Raw genomic sequence first — 8096 nt, 5'->3', positions numbered from 1 at the left:
TTTCATGTGCCTGTTGGCCATCTGGAGGTCTTCTTTGGAAAAGTGTCTATTCATGTCTTCTGCCCATTTCTTCACTGGATTATTAGTTTTTCAGGTGTGGAGTTTGGTGAGCTCTTTTTTATAACTTTTTTTTTTTTCAACGGTTATTTATTTTTGGGACAGAGAGAGACAGAGCATGAACGGGGGAGGGGCAGAGAGAGAGGGAGACACAGAATCGGAAACAGGCTCCAGGCTCTGAGCCATCAGCCCAGAGCCCGACGCGGGGCTCGAACTCCCGGACCGCGAGATCGTGACCTGGCTGATGTCGGACGCTTAACCGACTGCGCCACCCAGGCGCCCCTGGTGAGCTCTTTATAGATTTTGGATACTAACCCTTTATCCGATATGTCATTTGCAAAAATCTTTTCCCATCCCGTCGGTTGCCTTTCAGTTTTGTTGATTGTTTCCTTTGCAGTGCAGAAGCTTTTTATCTTTATGAGGTCCCAATAGTTCATTTTTGCCTTTAATTCCCTTGTCTTTGGAGATGTGTCGAGTAAGAAATTGCTGCAGCTGAAGTTTATTCATTCTTAAAAAAAAAAAGCAGAGGTGAGGACAGCAAAAAATTTCATGCTTTTTTTCTAAAACCAAGTGAGAGTGCCTTGGTAACCAGCTCAGTGCTCATAGTCAGTCTGTATCCTGTAACAAAACAAGAATAAATAACAACAAACCGAACTGTGAACAAAACGAACTATGAAATGAAGAATATTTATTTCATTGGCCTATTGCCGTATCTCCCTGAATCCCTTGTATACTTCAGTGTTTCCAGTGTTTACACTTTGCATTTCAATGATCTCAGAGTAACAGTAATAACATAGTAGAAAAGGACTGCAAGGCTCCTTCGTAGTAAGTTCAGGATTACTAAACACAAATGGTCGTCTTCACGGAGTTCCTGTTTTCCTAACTGCAAATGCTGTCCTTGAAGTCTGCAGATAAGTCAACTTAAGTCTGCAAAATTTTAATAAGGAAAGAAAACAAAGTGTTGACAATAAAGGTTCTGTCGCCAACCATCGTTAGATTCCAGGGCATTTTGATATAATACTATTGTTAATTGAAACGCATTGGTGGAACCACCAAATTTTAGAGGCAGCAGTTATTTCGGAAACATAACACAGCCAACCACCTCACTTTACAGATTAGAACATCGGTGCTGAAGAGGTGAAGAGTGTGCTGTCATTGCACTTTGCTGCCTTTTCAGCTGGTCAACCATCCGGGAGTACGGATGCCTTAATTTGAAAGGTCATCAGAATCAAAATGAATCAACACAATAGTTCAAATCTTCCAATGTTCCAGCTGACTCTGGGCTGCAAAATTTCTTCTCCAGCCTTCCTGACCGGGGGTCCAGAAACTACTGCCTATGAACAGGATGACAGGCTTAGAAGACTTCAGAAAGTAAAATACGTTGTTTGTGAGTGTGGACAAGTGGAGAGGTCGCCAGGCAAAAAAAAAAAAGGGAGGGGGGTTTAATGCTTTTTAAAAATATTTCATGCAGCAAGTAAAAATAACAAAGCACAAAGAGTTAAGTTTCATTTATCTTAAAAATGATTTTCCAGGTGATGATGGATGGATAAGAAGCCACAGTATTCATTATGCTCTTTTTTTTTTTTAACATTTATTTATTTTTGAGAGACAGAGAGAGGTGGAGTATGAGCAGAGGAGGGGTAGAGAGAGAAGGAGACAGAATGCGAAGCAGGCTGCAGGCTCCGAGCTGTCAGCACAGAGCCCAACGCGGGGCTCGAACTCACAATCTGCGAGATCACGAGCTGAGCCGAAGTCGGACGCTCAACCGACTGAGCCACCCAGGCTCCCTGGTAGTCATTATTCTTTTGTAATTTCATAACACATAATACTTCTCTCCCTCTTTGACCCCCATGCTCTCTGCTAATGGATTTAGTATTGCTTTCATGTTACTATAGTTTGATTAATCTGCTATGTATACTTTTGTATTTACTTTGAGAGTAAATGGTCATGATCATTAGCTTTGTGCTTCCTTTACTTTGGTCTCTGTGCTCAGTAACTGACAATCTCGGTTGCAAGGGGAAACAAAATAACCATATAAAGTTTGCTCTTTTGACCGACAAATAAACAACCCCCAAATGATCCCTGTAAATCCAATTAAAGTTCAAATACTGAGCCTTTGGTTGAACACAGAATTTCTAATAAAATTACAAGGGGTTATTCCAGTCCCTAATGCTATTTTAAAGCTTCTAACTTGACGTATTGAAGTGGTATTAGCTGCATTCATCGAACATGTGATAGCAAATATGATACTTCAGAACACTATGCAAATATAATTCCACTTTTTGTTACCTACTCAGCCCTGGTAAATGAGGCACATGTTTAAGGACCAGCCAATCTACTAATTTTTACAGGATTTCCGTTTGAAAGCTGTGTTTGTAATATATTCTTTCATTTATTCTTGAGATATTATTGAGTCCCTGATATGAGTCTGGCACTTTTAGGCTCTGAGTCACTCTGCTTTCATTGGGTTTACATTCTAGGGGGATGGGGGGCAGATAGAAAAAAAAAATGAGTAAATAAACAAGATGAACTTAGCTACCCAGAAGTACTAGGAAGAAAAGAAATTAGAGGAAGTGCGATAGAAGATGACCAAAGGAGGGGAGCTAATTTAGACTGGGTGGTTAGGAATACCCTCAGTGAGGGTGTGTGACCCAACATGTGATTGACAGAAGATCAAGGATTGAGAGACACGTAAGGTGAGATTGAATATGGTGAGGGAGCAAGTTATACAAAGGTCGAATGGGACGATGGTCTAGGGAATAGGGCAAATACCCTTAGCTGAGAATGGAATTGACATGGCCAAGGATTAGAAAAGAAATCCACTGTGGCTGGACCATAGCAAGTGACTGAGCGTGTTAACGGTGGAAGAAAAGAGGGGACTGATACTGAGCCATTGGGTACTTCAACATTAAGAAGTAGAGCTCAAGAGGAGGGTACAGAAAAGGGAACTGAGAATGAATGGCCAGAGAGCTAGGGGGAAAAAATCAGTTTAATATCACGGGAGCCAAGATTTAAAAATGGAGGGCGTGGGTGGCCAAACCAGTGTCAGGGAAATGGTAGCAGTTGGAGGCAGGATTAGAAAGGGTGAAGAGAGAAGAGCAGGTGATGAAATGGTGACCGAGAGTGTAGACAACATTTTAGACAAGTTCTTCTGTGAAGAGTGGCAAAGAGACGGAACGCTGGCTGGAAAGCAAGCAAAGGGTCCAGGTCAAGAGAGGTTTGGTTATTATTTTTTTAAGATGTGAGTTATTTGAGCATGTATCACGGTTTGTTTATCCATTAACATGTTGAGAAATATCTAGGTTGTTTCCAGTTCCTGGATGTTAAAAGTAAAGCTGCCATAAACACTTGTGTACAAGCTTTTCTGTGAACGTATTTTTTTTTTTTTAATTTTTTTTTTCAATGTTTATTTATTTTTGGGACAGAGAGAGACAGAGCATGAATGGGGGAGGGGCAGAGAGAGAGGGAGACACAGAATCGGAAACAGGCTCCAGGCTCTGAGCCATCAGCCCAGAGCCCGACGCGGGGCTCGAACTCACGGACCGCGAGATCGTGACCTGGCTGAAGTCGGACGCTTAACCGACTGCGCCACCCAGGCGCCCCAATGTGAACGTATTTTTTAACGGATCAGTGCACAGGATTGCAATCGCTGGGTCATTGGGTAGGTGCATGTTTTGTTTTTCAAGACACTGACAACCTGGGGCGCCTGGGTGGCTCAGTCGGTTAAGCGACCGACTTTGGCTCAGGTCATGATCTTGCGATTTGTGGGTTTGAGCCCTGCATCGGGCTCTGTGCTGATAGCTCAGAGCCTGGAGTCTGCTTTGGATTCTGTGTCTCCCTCTCTCTCTGCCCCTCCCCTGCTCGCTCTCTGTCTCTCTCTCTCTCTCAAAAAAAAAATATATATATATATAAAATATATAAATATAAATGTATTTATATATATTTAAAATATATATTACATATATTACATACATATATTACACATATATACATATATATGTTATACATGTATATATATTACATATACATATATATATTACACATATATACATATATATGTTGTACATGTATATATATTACATATACATATATATATTACATATATTACATATATATATTACATTTATATATATAAAACTGACAACCTGTTTTCCAGATATCTACTTCACATCCCACCAGCAATGTATGAGTGACCCAGTTTCTCCATAGTCTCCATATCCTCACCAACAATTGGTTTTGTCACTTTTTAAAATTTTAGCCATGCTGAGAAGTGTATAATGATAATTCATTGTGGTTTTAATTTGCATTTTCCTAAATTGCTAATGATGTTGAACATCTTTTCATGTGCTTGTACACAATCTGTATATCCTCTTTGGCGAAATATTCTCTCATGCGTTTTGCCCATTTTTTAATTGGCTTGCTTGTTTCTCTTCTGCTGAGTTTTGAGAAATCTTTATATATTCTAGACACTAGTCTCTTATCAGATATATGGCTTGCAGATATTTTCTCCCACTTGCTAGCTTGTCTTTTCATCATCTTAACACTATTTCACAGAGCAAGGGTTTTAAATTTTGATGAGGTCCAGTGTTTATCAATCTTTCTTTTTAATAGATAATGCTCTTGGTTTCAAGTCTAAGAATTTTTTTTTTTTTTTGCATAGCCCTAGGTCCCGAAAAGTTTCTTCTATGTTGTTCCATAAAAGTTTTGTGATTTTACATTTTGTATTTAAGAACACGATCTATTTTGAGTTAATTTTTGTATAAGATACGAGGTTTGGATAAAGGTTCATTTTTTTGCTTATGGATTTCCAATACAAGACATACTTAAATTAAAATATATAATTTATAATCCAAGTAGAAAAAGTATTGATATTTTTTTACGCCCTCCATCAATTTTGATATTTTCCTATTGTAAATGTGAGATATTCCTAGAAAAGTCACTTCACGTAGCGGTATAAAACAGGGATAAATATTTTCGTGACAACATTAGCAATTTTTCTTTCTACTGTCTCCAGCACGGGACTACCTAGATTAAGCAACAGGAGAGATACATTTTAACTTCAAAAATGTGTGATGGGTGATAATGTGAGAGTTTCTAATTAGAAACTAGAGCTTCTAAATTTATTTTCCTTATTTTGAGAGAGAGAGAGAGCATGAGTGGGGGAGAGGGGCAGAGGGAGAGACTGAGAATCTTAAGCAGGCTCCACGGTCAGCACAGAGCCCAACACAGGGCTCCATCCCAGGATCCTGGGATCATAACCTGAGCCGAAATCAAGGGTCAGATGCTCAATTGCCTGAGCCACCCAGGCGCCCCTCTAAATTTAATTTTAAGAGAAAAAAATAGCTTCCTCGTTTGGCTGCCTTGATCTACACAGGTAAAATGAGCAAGGCCATCAGTATAGGCATTCAACCTATTGTTTCGGAATGAATGACACTGTGGTTTTCCCTCAAATTGCCAAGAAAATTACCTTCACTTGCGCTCAATGTCACAGGCACTGTGGTCACAGCTTCCTAAACCGTGTCCCTGAGTCCAGTCTCCTATACACTGAATTCATAATATACCAGCTCAATCTTCTTTAAAACCCTTTTTGTCATCTTTCTTTCTGTTCCCTTCCCTTAGAGTGAACAGCTCCTCATTGACTAATACATAGCCCAGACTTCTGACCTTGGCCTTGCGGGATCCCCCTACCCTGGCCTCTAAAGTTCCCTTCCACATAAACTCGTCTAATTCCATCTCGGAACCATCCATGAACTGCCTGCAACCACTCTTCCTCATGCTCTCCTCTTACAGCTGACATTCTATCTGCGGAATAGACTCCTGGTTTTCCCGGTCAGTGAAAATGTGAACCCTTCCGATCAACCTACCCTCATCACTCCGGCTCACGTCTTCCGAGGGCTTCCTCTGTCATCCAGGATAAAACACAAGAGCCTCACCGTGGCCCGGGAGACCCCACCTGATCTGGTCGGTGTTGCCTCTCTGACCTTCTCTCTTACGACACTTCTCTGCTCCTTGTGGTGCTTCTTCCGTCTTTAAGCCAACAGTGTCGCACTTCCAATCTCTTCAAATCTCCCTGACCCACTCTTCTGTCTCCCTCTGTCACTTACAAGGATCCTTTTGATGACGTGGAGGCCATCTGGGTAACCCAGAATAAGGTGCCTGACCTCAAGATTCTTTTTTTTAATGTTTATTTATTTTTGAGAGCTAGGGCATGAGTGGGGGAGCAGTAGAGAGAGAGGGAGACCCAGAATCCGAAGCAGGCTCCAGGCTCCGAGCTGGCAGCACAGAGCCCGACGCGGGGCTCAAACTCACCAACCGTGAGGTCGTGACCTGAGGCAAAGTCGGATGCCCAAGCAAATGGGCCACCCAGGCGCCCCCCCTTACCTCAAAATTCTTAACTCCATCACATCTGCAAAGTCCCTTTTGCCTTATGAAGTGTCACACCTGCAGGTTGCAGTGATTAAGACATACACATCTCTAGGGGCCATTATTCTGCAAATCACATCTCCCGCATCTTCATGTATGGGTTCCTTGCTTCATTCAGGTTTCTCATCAAATGTCACCTAGTCATCGATGCCTCCTCTGAGTGCAATATTTAGAATACCATACCTTCCTTTCTCTGTATAGTCTCTCCTCCTTAGTTTCCTTTCCTTATTAACACTTATCACCACTTGACATATAATTTTGTTTTCGTTTATTGTTAGTCTGTCTCATATAAAATACAAGCTCTGTGAGGGGCGCCCGGGTGGCTCAGTCGGTTAAGCGTCCGACTTCGGCTCGGGTCATGATCTCACGGTTTGTGAGTTCGAGCCCCGCGTTGGCCCTGTGCTGACAGTTCGGAGCCTGGAGCCTGCCTTGGATTCTGTGTCTCCCTCTCTCTCTGCCCCTTCCCCGTTAACGCCCTGTTTCTCTCTCTCAAAAATAAACATTAAAAAAAATTGAAAACACAGGGCTTGGAGCCGGGTGCCGTAGAGGAGTGTGATACCGGGGGGGGGGGGGGGGGCGGGGAAGACCCAGGAGGAGAAGGAGGAGAGCTCTCTCGTGGGATTGGCAGTCTTCCTTTCCCTCGGGCGTCAGAGGCCGGAAATTTTCAACCAAATGACCTCTGAGAATATCAAACTTCAGTCAGATCCTAAGCAGAGGTCAGAATTCAAAGGAGTTGAAACCCTAGAGAACAATACTGGGAATAATGTCTCAAGACTGAGAACCAAGACTGCAGTGGCAGAAGTCCTGTGGGGGAAGGTTGACCATAAAGAAGGAATGGAGAGAACCAGGTGTGTGCTCTCACAACAGAGCCAGCTAGTGGGGAGGTGGCGAGAAACAGGGCTAGCTGCCCTCGTGTATCAGATCATGTGAGAGATAGGAGGCTTATTTCCATGTGTCCTGGTTAAAGGGGAGCCAGCCATAAAGGCCACCCGCTTTCTTAGGTACATGCATGCTGCTCTTTCCGAAACCTCAACAGCATAGGCGTATCTTTGCGGGTGAATCTTTCAAATCCATTTTCAGGCATTTAAGGCTTCTACTCCTGACTGTACAAAGTGGAGAAATGTCTGGGGTCAGGCCTGGGTAGAGACTGACGGCTCTAGGCCATCCTACGATCAAACACTGATCACTTCTATTAACATACACCCCAAGAAACATGGTAATGGCCTTCAAAAAAGCAGCATAAAAGCAAGATCCAAATAAATGCCTACTTTCGACTTAAGGGTGTCTTGCATTTCCAAAATACCCAAATAATTAAATAGAGACAGTGGAGGGACTCCGTAGGCCTCAAACGGCTCCTCCGGTTTGTCCCTGAGAAGCCTCATGTTGCTAACGCTCTTGCTCTAACAGTGCTAAAAATAACAGCACAATCCATTTCAAGAGCGGGGAAGAAAAAAACGAGGAAGATTAACCAGATGATGTGTCAGCGATGACCGAAAAGAACCCAGACGAATCATTTGGAGCTGTCACGGCCGAGAGACGGGTCCTCGGAGGTCTTGGCCTGTTTCATAAAGGCCTCTAACATCTATGTCTATCTGCACACATAGTTTGGTGTTGTG

Source organism: Leopardus geoffroyi, chromosome X, assembly GCF_018350155.1.
Source record: "Leopardus geoffroyi isolate Oge1 chromosome X, O.geoffroyi_Oge1_pat1.0, whole genome shotgun sequence".
Taxonomy (NCBI): Eukaryota; Metazoa; Chordata; class Mammalia; order Carnivora; family Felidae; genus Leopardus; species Leopardus geoffroyi.
The sequence above is the reverse complement of the archived record's forward strand: the minus strand, read 5'-3'. Positions refer to the sequence as shown.